General features: G+C 41.1%; 1 protein-coding gene across 3 annotated transcripts in view; it reads left to right on the top strand.

Annotated features, from left to right (window-relative positions):
- Window positions 1-16,781, top strand: part of RSU1 (Ras suppressor protein 1) — a 163,643-nt gene that overhangs the window by 126,382 nt on the left and 20,480 nt on the right. The window contains exon 9 of one of the 3 annotated variants that reach the window (XR_015879290.1): window positions 7,556-7,643. The exons of the other annotated variants lie outside the window; for them this stretch is intronic. The gene's annotated coding sequence lies outside the window, so the exon portion shown is untranslated. The remainder of the gene's footprint in view (window positions 1-7,555; window positions 7,644-16,781) is intronic. 3 annotated transcript variants of the gene reach the window in all.

Here is a 16,781-nt window from a genome sequence, read left to right as displayed (position 1 = left end):
TGCTGAAGATGAAAACTGTAGTGTAAATATATTGTATTCTAGACGAGACCAAGCAAAGTCTGTGTGACTAAGTATGAATTTTAGTACTGTATATAACATATAAGATGACGATCAGTACTGTATATAACATATAAGATGACTATCAGTACTGTATATAACATATAAGATGACGATCAGTACTGTATTAAACACATACAAGATGACTATCAGTACTATATATAACATACACATAAGGACTATCAGTACTGTATACAACATACACATATAAGATGACTATCAGTACTGTATACAACATACACATATAAGATGACTATCAGTACTGTATATAACATACACATAAGGACTATCAGTACTGTATACAACATACACATATAAGATGACTATCAGTACTATATATAACATACACATAAGGACTATCAGTACTGTATACAACATACACATAAGGACTATCAGTACTATATATAACATACACATATAAGATGACTATCAGTACTGTATTAAACACATATAAGATGACTATCAGTACTGTATACAACATACACATATAAGATGACTATCAGTACTGTATATAACATACACATATAAGATGACTATCAGTACTGTATATAACATACACATAAGGACTATCAGTACTGTATACAACATACACATATAAGATGACTATCAGTACTGTATATAACATACACATATAAGATGACTATCAGTACTGTATATAACATACACATAAGGACTATCAGTACTATATATAACATACACATATAAGATGACTATCAGTACTGTATATAACATACTCATAAGGACTATCAGTACTGTATACAACATACACATATAAGATGACTATCAGTACTGTATATAACATACACATATAAGATGACTATCAGTACTGTATATAACATACACATATAAAATGACTATCAGTACTGTATATAACATACATATATAAGATGACTATCAGTACTGTATATAACATACACATATAAAATGACTATCAGTACTGTATATAACATACACATAAGGACTATCAGTACTGTATACAACATACACATATAAGATGACTATCAGTACTGTATATAACATACACATATAAGATGACTATCAGTACTATATATAACATACACATAAGGACTATCAGTACTGTATACAACATACACATATAAGATGACTATCAGTACTGTATATAACATACACATACAAGATGACTATCAGTACTATATATAACATACACATATAAGATGACTATCAGTACTGTATATAACATACTCATAAGGACTATCAGTACTGTATACAACATACACATATAAGATGACTATCAGTACTGTATATAACATACACATATAAGATGACTATCAGTACTGTATATAACATACACATATAAAATGACTATCAGTACTGTATATAACATACACATATAAGATGACTATCAGTACTGTATATAACATACACATATAAAATGACTATCAGTACTGTATATAACATACACATAAGGACTATCAGTACTGTATACAACATACACATATAAGATGACTATCAGTACTGTATATAACATACACATATAAGATGACTATCAGTACTGTATTAAACACATATAAGATGACTATCAGTACTGTATTAAACACATATAAGATGACTATCAGTACTGTATTAAACACACACATAAGATGACTATCAGTACTGTATATAACATACACATATAAGATGACTATCAGTACTATATATGACATACACATAAGGACTATCAGTACTGTATACAACATACACATATAAGATGACTATCAATACTGTATATAACATACACATATAAGTTGACTATCAGTACTGTATATAACATACACATAAGGACTATCAGTACTGTATACAACATACACATATAAGATGACTATCAGTACTGTATACAACATACACATATAAGATGACTATCAGTACTGTATTAAACACATATAAGATGACTATCAGTACTGTATATAACATACACATATAAGATGACTATCAATACTGTATATAACATACACATAAGGACTATCAGTACTGTATACAACATACACATAAGATGACTATCAGTACTGTATATAACATACACATATAAGATGACTATCAGTACTGTATACAACATACACATATAAGATGACTATCAGTACTGTATATAACATACACATATAAGATGACTATCAGTACTGTATATAACATACACATATAAGATGACTATCAGTACTGTATATAACATACACATATAAGATGACTATCAGTACTGTATATAACATACACATATAAGATGACTATCAGTACTGTATATAACATACACATATAAGATGACTATCAGTACTGTATATAACATACACATATAAGATGACTATCAGTACTGTATATAACATACACATATAAGATGACTATCAGTACTGTATATAACATACACATATAAGATGACTATCAGTACTGTATATAACATACACATATAAGATGACTATCAGTACTGTACATAACATACACATATAAGATGACTATCAGTACTGTATATAACATACACATATAAGATGACTATTAGTACTGTACATAACAAACACCTATTCAATGAATATCAGTACTGTGTATAACAAACACCCATACAATGTACTGTATATAACATACACCTATGCAATGAATATCAGTGCTGTATATAACAAACACCTATGTGATGAATCTTCATATTCTGAAAATCCAATTTTCTGGCCATTAGCTATAAGGGGGGGAACATTTTTCAAAGGGTTGGGACATACTGTACTGCCATAATAACATATGTAACTGTGACCAGCTTATAATTTGTCTTAAATGTCAAATATATCACGCAGGTCGAAAGCTGCTATTATGCCAGCATTGCCCACCCCATTATATACCAGCAGAAGCTTCCTCACCATAATACAAAGTCCAGTACATTTATACCAGACCTCATGATACCATCATGCCCCCACCCCATTAATATTAGCAGGTCTCATCATAATACAAAGTCCAGTACATTATACTAGCAGAGGCAGAGCCGGCCCTATGCATAGACAAACTAAGCAAATGCCTAGGGGCATCCAAGCCCACCTATGGCCATTCGAAGTTTGGTGGGGGCAGAGACTCTGGCAGCTGCTACTGCTGCTGCACAGCTCAGCTGACCACTCCAATGCCTGGCAGCAGCAAACAGTGAGCGACATCTGCAGAACAGCCGACGGCAGTTTGCGGGGGCAAAGCACCTGGACGGGTATGCAGTCGGGGAGCCGGCGGACCCAATCCCGACAGCTGGCTTCCTGACTGCTTAATCCCGGCGAGGGTTAAATGACAGGCGTCTAAAGGTTTAAGGTTCCTGGGGGGGGACTTAGGGTTAGGCACCCCCCTGGGAGGTTAGGTTTAGGCTAGGGGAAGGGGAGTTAGCGTTAGGCACCCCTGGGGTGACTTAGGGTTAGGCACCCCCTGGGGGACTTAGGTGTAGGCAGTGGGGTAGGGGACGTTAGGTTTAGGCACTTAGAGGGGGATTAGGGTTAGGCACTGGCGGGGAAGGTTAGGGTTAGGCACCCCTAAGGGAGGGTTAGTGGGTAGAATTAGGTTAGAGGATACTTACCTTGGACTATCGGGATTTCCTCCTCTGCCGGGATGCCGCTGCCGGGATTCCAACCGCCGGGCATGGGTCCAGCGGTAAGTCCTGGACGGTGGCCAGTGGTTAGCACTGGGTCGGCTCTGAGGTGTCATACAATCAGAATGAGCTTCTGCGCGTGGGTAGAGGCTCATTCAGGACTTTAAGTAATGGTTGTGGGACGGCTGCTGCACCCATGGGCCTTTGCAGAGCTCGGAGTAGTGAGTCACACCTCACGGCTCTGGGCTCCACCTCCAGCAATCATCACACTGAGACTGGAAAAGCAGGTCTGCCGCCTGCGGCTTGCTGTACCTTGAGTCGGACAGCTCTTCAGGCTGCGCTCAAATAAAGTAAGTTTGGAACTGGGAGAGGGCCGGGGTGCTATGGTGCTCACTGCCGGGAGAGGGGTGGTGGGTGCTGATACTGTGCTGGGATATGAGGGTGCTGAAAAAGGGTGTGGCCCATCTCTGTGAGGCCACACCCTTTTTCAGGATCCCACGGGGAGGGGGGCACCACCCAAAATCTTGGCTAGGACCGCCTCTGAGCAGAGGCTTCCTCATGATACCATCTTGCCCCCCCCACCCCATTATATTAGCAGAAGTCTCCTCATCATAATGCAAAATCCAGTACATTATACTAGCAGAGGCCTCCTCATCATAATACCAAGTCTATCACATCATACCAGAGATTCCCACCTCGTAATAGCAGCATTGCATTCCCTCCCCATTATATTAGCAGACACCTCCTCATCATAATACAACGTCCAAAACTTTAAACCAGCAGTCCTCTCCTCATGATACCAGCATTGCATTCCCACCCCATTATATTAGCAGATGCCTCCTCATCATGATACAAAGGTTAGTATATTACCAGCATTACCCGCCACACTGTCAGCCCAACTTCTACCAGTTGTGCCCACCAAAACCTATACCATCTTTGTGTTTTCTTTGAAAGCAAAGCACTGCTCCCTTTGCTTGGCAGCAATGTCATTTCACGAGCACGGCTTTTATTGTGCTTGGACTTCTGTTATACTTGTTCTCCTTATTTCCAAAGCAATGCAAGATAGAGAAGCACCCCCACATCGTGCAAAGAAGATGGAGAAGCACCTTGCACAGTGTCATACATGTTATCTAGCAAGGGGATGGTGCACATTACACGTTAGACGGGTTACACAGCTTAGAATAAAAGTGTTAAACAGCTGTTATACTACATACTGTAGCTCAGTAATACCCAGGAAATAAAGGTCAGTGTTGTGTGCACTTCACCAGTTTGTGTTTAGATTTTACACTCAGTTAGTGCAAATCCAAAAGCGGATGGTTCTAGAGATGCATACCAAGCTACGCGTGCACTGCATCTTGACGGAGGCCCCGTACATGTCCGGTTCTCTGTACATTAAATGGTCATTTCTGGGTGTCAATTTGACTGCTGCATTGCGAATGCTCGCAAAAGATCTGTGTCGTGGACGTGTAGCCAGATTTCCGTGCTATTATGAATCGCGCGTATGCGTCGTACTCCTGTTTCTGACAGACCTTTTCGTACCCAGAATGGGGGTTGATGAAATGGCTGATGACAATTGCGGATGTAATAACAGTAAATGGCGCAAATATTTGCATGAAGCCGACATTAGCATAAGGAAGTAAATCTGGCCGCCAAAGACGCCCACACTTGTTGCCGCTTTGCGTCCTGCTGAGAAACAGACCCTTAATGTATATGAATGCATTTACTGGCTCCTGTAAGTCGTTCGCTTCACAGGTTACGAATCTAGCCACATAGCATCCATGGGGAGATGAAGCTGTCTGACAGATTTTCCTCCTCGGAGAGCTCACTGCAGATGAAAATGTGTCCAGCAATACAGCTTGATGCTCGGGTCTTCCCTATTTAGGCTCATTCATCACCAGATGACACATCAAGGACCTTGCTGTAGGATTAGTTAATGTACGGGCGAAGATACAGGAAACGATGTAACCCACTGAATTTACAACCTAACATTTTATATACCCATCCAGCTCGCTCTCATTTCTAAACCGATATATATGTCACATATTTCTTTAACAAAAAAAGAAAGACGATGTTTTTTTATTTCTTTATTTTATTTAGTATGTTTGTCCATGTTGAAATGTTTATGGTTGGTTTCCAAAATATTAAAGTACTATACTGTACCTTGAAGGTTATTGCTACAGAACAATTATTAACCTGTTCATTGTAGGGAGCGAATGGGGCGCGTAATGTCCAAACGTTGCAATGCTACAGGGGGCAAGTCCTGCTCCTCATCTGTCAAGTGTTTCCTTTATGTCCAGTGACCTTGGCCATGTGATGTCATGAATGTACAGATACAGCGACTTTTTATATTTTACCATCAAGAGAAAATAATTTGTAAATTGAAAGGGTTAATACTACAATATAATCTTACCATTTCCTCTTATTTTAGTATATTTAAGACCTGCCTGTGTGAGCTTACAGTCTTTACATTAATATATCTGCTCCCCAGAGCTTAATTTAGTTGAAATGCCTTCATCTGTTTTATTTTGGGTCTTCACATACCTTGTAGAGAGATATTTTATGGCCATGACTGGTTCTGCGTGAGGCTCTGGTATTTGAGGACTGGTATTAATACTTTTCCCAGTTTACTCGTCTTGCAGGTGTACCTCCTGGGTCTACGTACGGATTTATCCTTCAGTAAACTCTGTAAATGAATTTTACTACGGCTACTATACCATGCAATAAGATCATTATGCCCTGGAAACCCACAAGTTACCATGGCTCTATAAATGGAATAGCCTAATTAACAATGTGCTTGTCTTTCTCGATTTGATGCATCTCTCTAGGGGTTGTCCAGAGTGATTTCTTAAGATCTGGTTACAGTCCCGTACAGCAGCCATATTGTTGCATGACGTCTGACGATTATTGCAGTCACTATTCTATTGTTGTGTGTTGTTTCCTGATTCCGATTGTAAGTTCAGTTCCTTGCTGACTACCTGTGATTTGGCGCAAAAATGTTACTTCCACAATTTAAAGCTATAAATAGGTTTAACAAGGCAGTATATTAATGACGCGAGCTAAAAGCCTAATTGTACGCCTTTATGTTGCGTTTCGTTGACCATCCTCCGTAAAGGGGTTTATATATCTACTGAAGAGGGAATCCTAGTACAGTCAATGCACACCAGTGTCATACATACGTATTGGCAGGCAAATCACCCAGCTAAAGTACATCAAAGTGGGGATGTACAGGGATTTAAGCATGCTTGTTTTAAGATTCCTTTTATTTTTGAATTTGTGTTCAGATGAATCTGTTCCATACTTTAGTGCTCTATTCTTCCTCCGGAGCGCGGCAGAGCTCACAGTACAATAGATCTGCTGAGATATAAAATTAATGATCCCGGAACGTGTTTTTTTTCCCAGTGAGAGCCTCGGCATAATTTGATGTCTTTCAGTAGCGGAAGGATTTCACAGAGAACGTGCGCCAGTCAGATCAGCAGGCTCAAATGAAAGTACAAAGCTAAACGCAGCAGCTTCGGCCATGCACATGCTAAAATAGCACACTAAAATCACTAGGAATTGTGTTATGCACGCAATGCTAGTTTGAGCTCCGTCACAGACATTAGAGTTTAATGAAAACTTACCAAGCAGACATCAAAAGCTTTCTGAAAATGTAAGGCGGTGTTCCAGAGGGAAGCCAGGGGTTCTATCAATGCTTCTGTTTGTTGAATAAAAAAATAAACTTTTTTTTTTTTTCTGTGATGTCCTAGTGATCGTAAATTATACATTAGGCAGGGCAAGTCTTTGATTGCAGCGCACTGGCCTCAGGTTTTTCCACCTGTTCATTTCATTGACAGTTCTACAGATATCACTTTATTGCTCTTCCTATATAACGTCTCACATGGAAGTAAATACTGTACATTTAAAAAGTATAATCTGTCTCCACGCTCAGGAACGTGTGCTTGGAACGATCTCTCTGTCTTTCGTCCTTAGATCTATAAAGTAACCCAACAACAAAGACTAGCTTGACAAGTCCACTTTTTAAGCATGTCAGAGGAGCCGACACTGTCATTTGAAGAAGGTAAGTTTAAGCTGCAGAAATGTTGATCAGCTGCATCAGTGATGCATTGAGGAAAGAGTTTAGATATAAGGAATATTTTACAGAGACAGCGTTCCTTTAGGTACTAGGGTAGGACATACTTTTAGGCCATAATTGGCTTTAGCGCAGGGCAGTGTATAGTAGCCATGACCTGTAAATTTAGTTAAATCCTGCAAACATAACCTCTTACAGCTGGGACTTGGGAGCAGCGGTAGCATCAGTCGGACTGCAGGCACAAGGTACATATGGCGGAAAAACAATGCCTGTCAAAACAACATTACTGAAATGAAGTGTAGGTTCAGCGTGATGCGGAAACTCACTTGAAAAGTTATTGAATTATCTAATCATAGCTACTTTCATATTTTTTAACATGCTAAAAAGACAGGTAAGTGATGGACTATTAAATGAGTTGGAAGTAGAGTGGGGAAATCCTGAAAGATACCAATGAGATGCAGTGGAATTCAATAAGTTGCTTTAAAGAGGCAGTGTAGTCAAATAGGACCCAAAGAGGAAATATTGTTGGTATACTGAATCCTGAGAGTAGGTAGTTTTGGGTATATAAGACCCCCAGAGTAGGTAGTGTGATTATATAGCACCCTGAGAGTAGGTAGTGTGGTTATATAAGACCCCCTGAGTAGGTAGTGTTGGTATATTGAACCCTGAGAGTAGGTAGTGTTGGTATATAGAACCCTGAGCATAGGTAGTGTGGGCAGAGCCGTAACTAGACTTTTTGGTCTGTGCCAAGAAAAGCATTGGCGCCCCCCTCATTTTTCAAAGGGACATAATACACCCAAAAAAGGGTAATGGCCTCATGGGGAAGGACCAGGGAAGAGATAGGGGAGGCCAGGAGATGCTGAGGATGAAATAAGAGGAAACTACAAGTGAGAATTATAATAAACAGAAATTTGACAGGCCCAAACAGCGCCCCCTGACCTGTGGTGCCCTGTGCGATGGCACCGGCCGCACTACCCTAGCTACGGCCCTGAGTGTGGGTATATACAGTACATACTTGCCAACTCTCCCTGATTGTCAGTGAGACTCACTGAAATAGTAGCAAACTCCCTGAAGAGTTTAGCAATCTCCCTGACTCCCTGAAGAGTCTAGCAATCTCCCTGACCCCCTGAAGAGTCTAGCAATCTCTGATTGCATCTTACTCCCATTATGTTGCTGCTATATAATAAAAGAAGAGAAACCGAGAGATAAACATTCAAATGTGATATCTAGTATAATCTCCCTGCATTGGTTATAAGGCACAATGATCCCTATGGCTACATGTATTGTCTGAAAAGTATTGGTGTGTTTTCATCAAAAAGTAGATGTTACTAGCTGCTTTGGGGCTCATTTACATTTGGATGTAATGGAGCATACACACGGTCAGATTTGTCAGACTTGTCAGATTTGTCAGATGAACGACTGAACGATTGAACGATTTGAACGATTTTACCAAAGTTTTGAACGATTTGAACGATTGAACAATTTTTGACTGCATTAAAATGAATGGAATCGTCCAAGTCTGACTGCAAACACATCAGATGTCAGAAATCGTTATCTGACCATCGGGAACGCACATCGTTGATCGTCCATCGTTCAGGCATGTCAGATATGAACGATTTTCCTTCAGATATGAACGACTGAACGATTTTTAAATCGTTATCGTTCATATCTGAAGGAAAAATCTGATCGTGTGTATGCACCATAAGTCAATTTTATGACACGCCTCTCAGATGTAGCCGTACACGTCCACTTAGGTGCTGCTTTCTCAGTCTCCCTGAAATGCTTTTTCAAAAGTAGGCAAGTTTGGGTATAGAAGACCCTTATATTTCCCACTGTATTTCCAGAAACAGGACCGACTCTGAGCCCAGTGCTGGTTGCTCTAAATACGGGGAACCCCCTATGTTATTTGTCCCCCGTATTTTGGCAACCAGGACCGGTTCTCAAAAGCCTGGTGCTGGTTGTGCTTCGTACAGGGGACCCCCTACATTGTTTGTCCCCTGTATGTAGAACAAGCAGTACTGGAGCTCTAAAGCCCGGTGCTGGTTGTCATCTAGTGGGTGGGGCTACGCTTATTTATTTATTTTTTTTACACATTACATTTTTAACAGATGCGTAGATGGATCTCACTGGTGCCCCCTTTGCACTGCACCGCTGCCACTGCTCTGCACCACCGCTGCTGCCGCTACCCCACACGCCTACAGCCACCTCGCACTCTGCATTGCCCAAACCAACCTCCTGTGTGCTGTCCCCTCTTCCACGTGCGTTAGTGTACCATTTTGTTGCCCTTCTCCCTTGCAGGTGGCCCGGTTTGCTCATCCAAACCCTGATAGTTAATACATTTTAAAAAAGCTATGAAATTCCCTAGACAAAAAACCTTACGTTTCACATGTCCCATTAAGGCTGCTTAGACATGATCTGAAAATTCACAAAACCTATTGATTTTCTGCCACTCAAACATCAAAAAGCAATGAAATTACGATCATTAAGGGCTGACACCTTAATGGACGTATTCCTTGCGCAATACAGAGATGGTATGCCATCACACCCTGTCGTTAACTGCAGATTCTGCACTCTCACAGAATGAGATTGCGGTCACTCACAAAATGGTGGAGCTGCTAATTCACAGAATTGTGTGCTTATTTTCAGATCATGTCTAAGCAGCTGTAACGGGACATGTGAAACGTAAGGTTTTATGTCTATGGAATATATATACTGTCACGTACGAAGAACAGGCGGCACTCTGAAACTTTAAGTATTCAAACAAAGAACCCCATAACAGGATTTATAAGTAGTAACTGTGTATGTGTGTATGTATATGTGTATATATATATATATATATATAATTGACTACTCTGCATTCAAAAGGATTCTACGCCCTATATATTGACACAAGTGGTCATAGCTTTATCTCATTGATGATGAAACCACCATAATCAGAATTAAATTCTTTTCTCAAACTTTGTTTGACTGTGCATTCACATAATTTATTAAAGACAATATATTTGCACTGAACACTTATTTTGCTCCTGGAACTAGCGCAATTAATGGCTAATTGGGTTTTGCTACATCCGTCCCCCTTTAGTCAGGCAATGTAAGGAGCCATCATTTTGCACTGGCCAACATATATTGAAGGTTTCGGGCTCAATTCAATTGTTTGAGAAAGGTGCAATGTGCCGTTACCACAGCGTTAAAATACCGGCAACAGCATTGCATCTCGCAGCCCACTCCCGCTCCAAGCCTGGATTCACATAATTTTGTTCGAAGCCCTATAGGGCTGCAAGCACTTTCATGCGAATACTGGCTGTCGTAAAGTGCAGCCATTGCCGCAATGCCTCGCAGCTGCAGGATCATCACGGCTAATTGGATCAAGTCCTATTGTTTTTTTTTGCACAGGATGACATTACTCTGGCTAGGAATAGTCCTGCAAGTCGTTGGGGTTCAGTAGGAGTCTGAAATGGAGTACCGAGGAGAATGGTGTAAAAAGTACAAAAATATTGAAACAATTACTTTGAAAATGTATTTATATTGACCCATCATGTTTCATACATGCATTCACTGCAGTCTGTCGTAATAGAAAATGTTTAGTATATTGTTTTTTGTGCAGCTATGCTGGGTACACACTATGTGATATATTGTTTGTACAGTTGATGAACGCTGTATCGGTAAGTACGTTAGCTCTAGTGTACACACAGCTCTATTGTCTCGGCCGTGCTGCACAGCAGGTGCCGTATATCTTGCAGTTATGGCATGAGCATCGACATGTGTACGGGCGACCCACCGACTGACCTGTATACTGGCCGCAGAGACCGCTAACACTGACCTAATAACTGGGCTGGCAAATTCCGCCCAGTTGTGATGTCTGGACAGACATATCGAGCGGCCGATTGGTATGTCTGTATAGTTTACTAAATTTATTTATTACCAGTTATTTATATAGCGTGCACACATAGTCCGCAGCGCTTTACAGAGAATATTTGTCCATTCGCATCAGTCCCTGCCCCAGTGGAGCTTACAATCTCTATGCCCTACCACATGTACACATTCACATTAGGGTTAATTTTTGCTGGGCGCCAATTCACCTAGCAGTATATTTTATGGAGTGTGGGAGGAAACCGGAGTACCCGGAGGAAACCCACGCAAGCACAGGGAGAATATGCTAACTCCGCACAGGTAGGGCCATAGTGGGAATTGAACCAACGACCTCAGTGCTGTGAGGCAGTAATGCTAACCATTACACCGTACTAAATCGGTCTCTCTGTCTGTAGGGGCGATTGGCTGGTCGCTTAAGTGTCTACCCTACGTTACTGAAATGAGCAATGTAGCTGATTAATGTTTTTGAGACAGCTGATGAGACACAAGCAGCCGCAACTATACATTTACCAAGTGTTAAAAAAAAAAAAAAAAGCAGGATAAATAATCCTCACCCCCAACCCATTTAAAGCCCTGATCTGATCAGCCACGCCCACATTCTGGGGAAGCAGATAAGAAGAATTTGGCCCATCTAGTTAGCCCTTTTTGGGTTAAATTATTAGGGCTGTAGTTAGGGGGTTTCGGGATTAGTGTTAGGGATAGAGGTTAGTGTTAGGGGTTATGGGGTTAGGGTTGGGTTAGAGGATTGCTTGCCCACTTCGATTGCCACCACCCCTGTTTGGGTACTAAGAAATGTGTGGATACCTCTAAAATAGGGACTGTTGAAATGTATGTCAGTACTTCTGTTACTGAGCATTTCAGGAAAACAAAAACCTTATAGAAACTAGTTACTTTGCACCCAGCAATAAAATATTGGGTTGGCACAGCATGTACTGTATTTCATCTCTGCTAGTTATATTTACAGTTATATTTATTGTAAAATACCCAGTTTACCCAAAGTAAATCAAAACCCTTGTCTCAGTGCTTTAATAACTTTTTCAGGAGTTGGGTGGTAAATCTGCACCGAGACCAGGACACATTTTAGGGAACATGTTCTCAAGGCACATTTCTAAAATGTTGTGGAAAATGAGAAAAGGACCTCACCTTTTAGAATGTTCTTAAAACTATATATATATATATATATATATATATATATATATATATATATATGTATGTGTGTGTATGTATTATATACACACACAATGGTGCACATAAACTTATGCAGCTGTTATTAATCTGTCATTACTGAATAATTTAACTTTTTTTTTTTTTTTAAACCCTTCATATATATACCATATAATTATTAGCTGTGGCTGGTTGTTTCATATAAGAAGATATACTGCAATTTATCTTTTTTTTTTTTTCTATATAATGTTTTTAACACTTTTCTCAACCTGATGGTAACAGTGTGGAAACTTCTGTTTGACCTCAGTGTCTATGTTTTGCGGACAAGTGTGGAGAATTAGTCATTCTTTTGACTTTATTACTTATAAATGTGGTGCACGTAATATTTAAGAATTCTCTTATAGGTTATTTTATCCCATTTCTTCTCTTAAGTAATCCTCAGGGGAAGCTAACAGGACAGGGGCGGCCCAGCACACCAGATGTGCCGGTCATGCCTCCATAATGCCTGACTTTCTCACGAGGGTGCTGCTGCTATCTTGTCCAGGCTTCACCCACAAGAGGAGCTGGGAGGTGTGATTTAATTTTTTCCTACTACCGTCTACACAATCTGGAACCCATTGGTGTCCATATCGCCGACTCTAGCGTTTGCCCTTGCTTTGTTATTCGTATTCATTCTCGCACCCTGCTCCTGCAACCCGTGCAGTTTCTCTTTCCTGCCTGGGGGTGTCGCTTTCTGCTCTGGTTCTTCTAGCACACTCAGCTCTGCGAGTGTGCTAGAAGCACCAGAGCAGAGAGCGACTCCCAAAGCAGGAAAGAGGAACTGCACGGATTGTGACAGGTGCAGGGTGCTAGAATGAACACCAGTTATTAAAATGCTGCCTGCTCTATTTACTTGTGTGCACATTGATATACACTATACCACAGGTTCTCAAGCTCTGTCCTCAGGACCCCAAACATTGCATGTTTTCAAGGTCTCCTCACAGTCAGTGAAATAATTAGCTCCACCTGTGGATCTTTTAAAATGTGTCAGTGAGTAATGAATACACCTGTGCACCTACTGGGTGACCTGGAAAATGTGACCTGTGTGGGGTCCTGAGGACCGAGTTTGAGAACCACTGCACTATACCATATCGAAAACATAGACTACATTATTCGTATTACAGCCTGCTAAATGGAATATATAACACAATCTGCTTATCAGACTATACAAATCATCTCTCTAGTCTATGTCGGACCCATTACATGACTGGCTGTGTGCATTTACAATCGCCCAGGATATTCCTTGTGTTGCTGGTCTTGCATTTAAGTTAAACAACAACAACAACAACAAAACATAGTTTATTGGGTTTTTCTCTGTAGCAATGCAAAATCTTAAGTGGGAAATTACAGTATTAAGCACAATGCCATTTAATTTGAAAGAATCGCCTATTTTCTTAAATGGTTAAGTAATGTGCCAGGCTCCAGATATTGATTTCCTTCTGCATTCATTATGTGGAAGGTAAATTCACTGCGCTCTCCGGAGAGTCCGCCGCGTGAGCTGTGCGTCTTGCCGGTGACAGCTGAGACCACCTGGTACATAAGCAAGGACTCGGCCTAATATCGCTGCAATTGCTCTGGGAATTTTTATTAAGTAAAGGCCCCATTAAAGCCGACAGGATGATGAAGCTTAATGAGCATCTTTCTCGCGTGACATTGTTAGTTTGCTGTAGAAGCCACAGGCGGCTCATTGGTGAGTTCCAGTGAGTCCAGCGCATCGGTGTAAGCAGAAGACGCTGCTCGTCCTGTACTTATAACACACAGAGAAATCCCTCTGTAATGCTGGGAAATATCTGCGTGCTTAAACACGGATTTCTTTTCTTAGGGGACACTTGTACGAGGAGAGCCGCTTACAGTATCTACTCTCCGCATTTTATTTTATTTTTTTAATTATGCCTTATATTATTTCTATTAGGAATTATTGGGGATGTTTTTTATTATTATTATTAGTAAATATTTTACTATCTTGTTTGGTTACAGTTTTTTGTTACGAGGCTCATTTAAAGGGACAGTCTCAAAGAGGAGATAGAGAAACATTGTCAAATGTATCAATTATAAAACCACTTTAACAGGGTTTTCGGGGGGATAAAAATAAAATAGGTCTTATTTGCAAGATATTTATAGTATCTTGCAACATTTAGTTTCTCACCGTTGTCTAAACTAGGGGTAGGCAAAGAACGGCACTCCAGACACTTTGAAACTACATATCCCAGCATGCCCTAACAGAAAGAATTTGAGTGGGCGTTCTGAGATGTGTAGTTCCACAGCAGCTGGAGTGACACGCGTCCCTTGTCAGATGCTGTAGGAGGTATGTAGAACAGTTTTCATAAATGTGACTTTAATGGCTGGAGCTGAACACGACTGCTCCGTAGATGAAAATAGGAATAAATGTGTTTATTCGGAATCGGTATGTAATGTCGGCTGTTGGGATGCCTCCAGTCAAAATACCGACAGCGGCATCCCGATGGTTGGTATCCCGACAGGGGTCAGGTAAGTATACTTACCCTCCCACCTTCTCCCCCTAACCTTAACCCTCCCTTCTTGTAGTCTAACCCTCCACATCAGTGCCTAAACCTAAGTCTCCCCCCTTAGTGCCTAACTCTAACTCCCCCCTCCCAAAACCTAACACTAACCCCGCTCTGCTACTTAACCACCTCCCCCGCGGCTAACACTAAAGCTGGCCACACACTAGAACAACTTACATCCAACCAGCCAACTTGTTGATTGGTTGGAATGAAAATCTGGTAACGTATTGGAGTAAATGATGATCAGCAATTTACTCCTAAATGCCAGAAAACAGATGAAAATGGTCGTTCAGACAAGTTTGTTAAATGTTTGATCTAAACTATTTGTTCATACAACAGTTTTGGTCCATATTTCAGCGTCTGGGAGCAAGTTGCTGATTGTATTCCGTACCAGATTTTCATTCCAACCAATCTACTAGTTGGCTGGTTGGACAGATAATCTTTAGATGTGTGGCCAGCTTTAGGGCACCCCGAGTTTACCTTGTTTGGGCTGGCGTCCTTCTGTTTTCTGGCATCGGGATTAAGAGTATCTCAACGCATATCTTAAGTCCTGTGTCGGACTTTCAGCGTCAGGATTGAGACCGGCGGCATCGCGGCCCGCGGTCTCATAACTACATCCCGTTTATTCATACAGTTATACAGATCTTTGTGACAGACCACTCATATCTGTACGTTTAGTTTGCTGTACATTCAGCATTCTCTTACTGAAGATGCGTGAGAACGTTCCGTCACAGCCCAATTATGCCTTGGTCAGATGCGCTTCAAATATGTACAACTCTGCATCACTTGAACTTACTCTTTGCTGTTGAGCAGGCCTTAGCCAACCTGTCGCTCTCCAGCTGTTGTGAAACTACAAGTCACAGCATACCCTCCCACTGTTAAGCTGGTAAATCATGCTCGGACTTGTAGTCTCACAACAGCTGGAGAGCCACAGGTTGGACAAGCCTGCTCTAGAGCATGTGCAGTGTGAAAACACAATGATACGCCCTGCAGATGGCTGTGCATTTAACGCTACAATGCTTGATCTTGCGCACAATGGGCCTGATTCAGAGCCACTCCTAAGCGGCAGCTCGTTCGCTCCGAGCGATGTTTGCCCAACTGCGCATGCGTACGGATCATTATACGCATGCGCGAACCAGTCAGTGCGGTCGAAATTCATGTGTTCGCAAAATAGCGAATGCCTGCTATTTTGAGTGACAGAATGAGGCGTATGTGGGTGGTAACAGGGGAAGGTGCTTGAAAACGGGGGAGTGGAATTCGAACGCAGGCGTGCTTAAAGGTCAAAACGGGCGTTTTAAGGGTGTGCATAATTAATCCAGCAGCGTCATTGACCACGTCACTTGGTTTTTTTAAACTCAGAACTGCTCGCAAAATAGCGGTTGAAAAAACCAACCACAAGAATAGCGAGCAGTTCATACGCTGTACGATGTACTAGATTAATCTAGTAAATAGCGGACATGACGTATGGTGCGAGCGGCCAGGGGGCGTTTTTATCAAATAAACGAGCGTATGTTTTGCTCGCTCGTTCAGA

This window comes from Taudactylus pleione, unplaced genomic scaffold, assembly GCF_031769625.1.
Source record: "Taudactylus pleione unplaced genomic scaffold, aTauple2 ptg000216l, whole genome shotgun sequence".
Classification (NCBI taxonomy): Eukaryota; Metazoa; Chordata; class Amphibia; order Anura; family Myobatrachidae; genus Taudactylus; species Taudactylus pleione.
The sequence above is the reverse complement of the archived record's forward strand: the minus strand, read 5'-3'. Positions and strand labels throughout refer to the sequence as shown.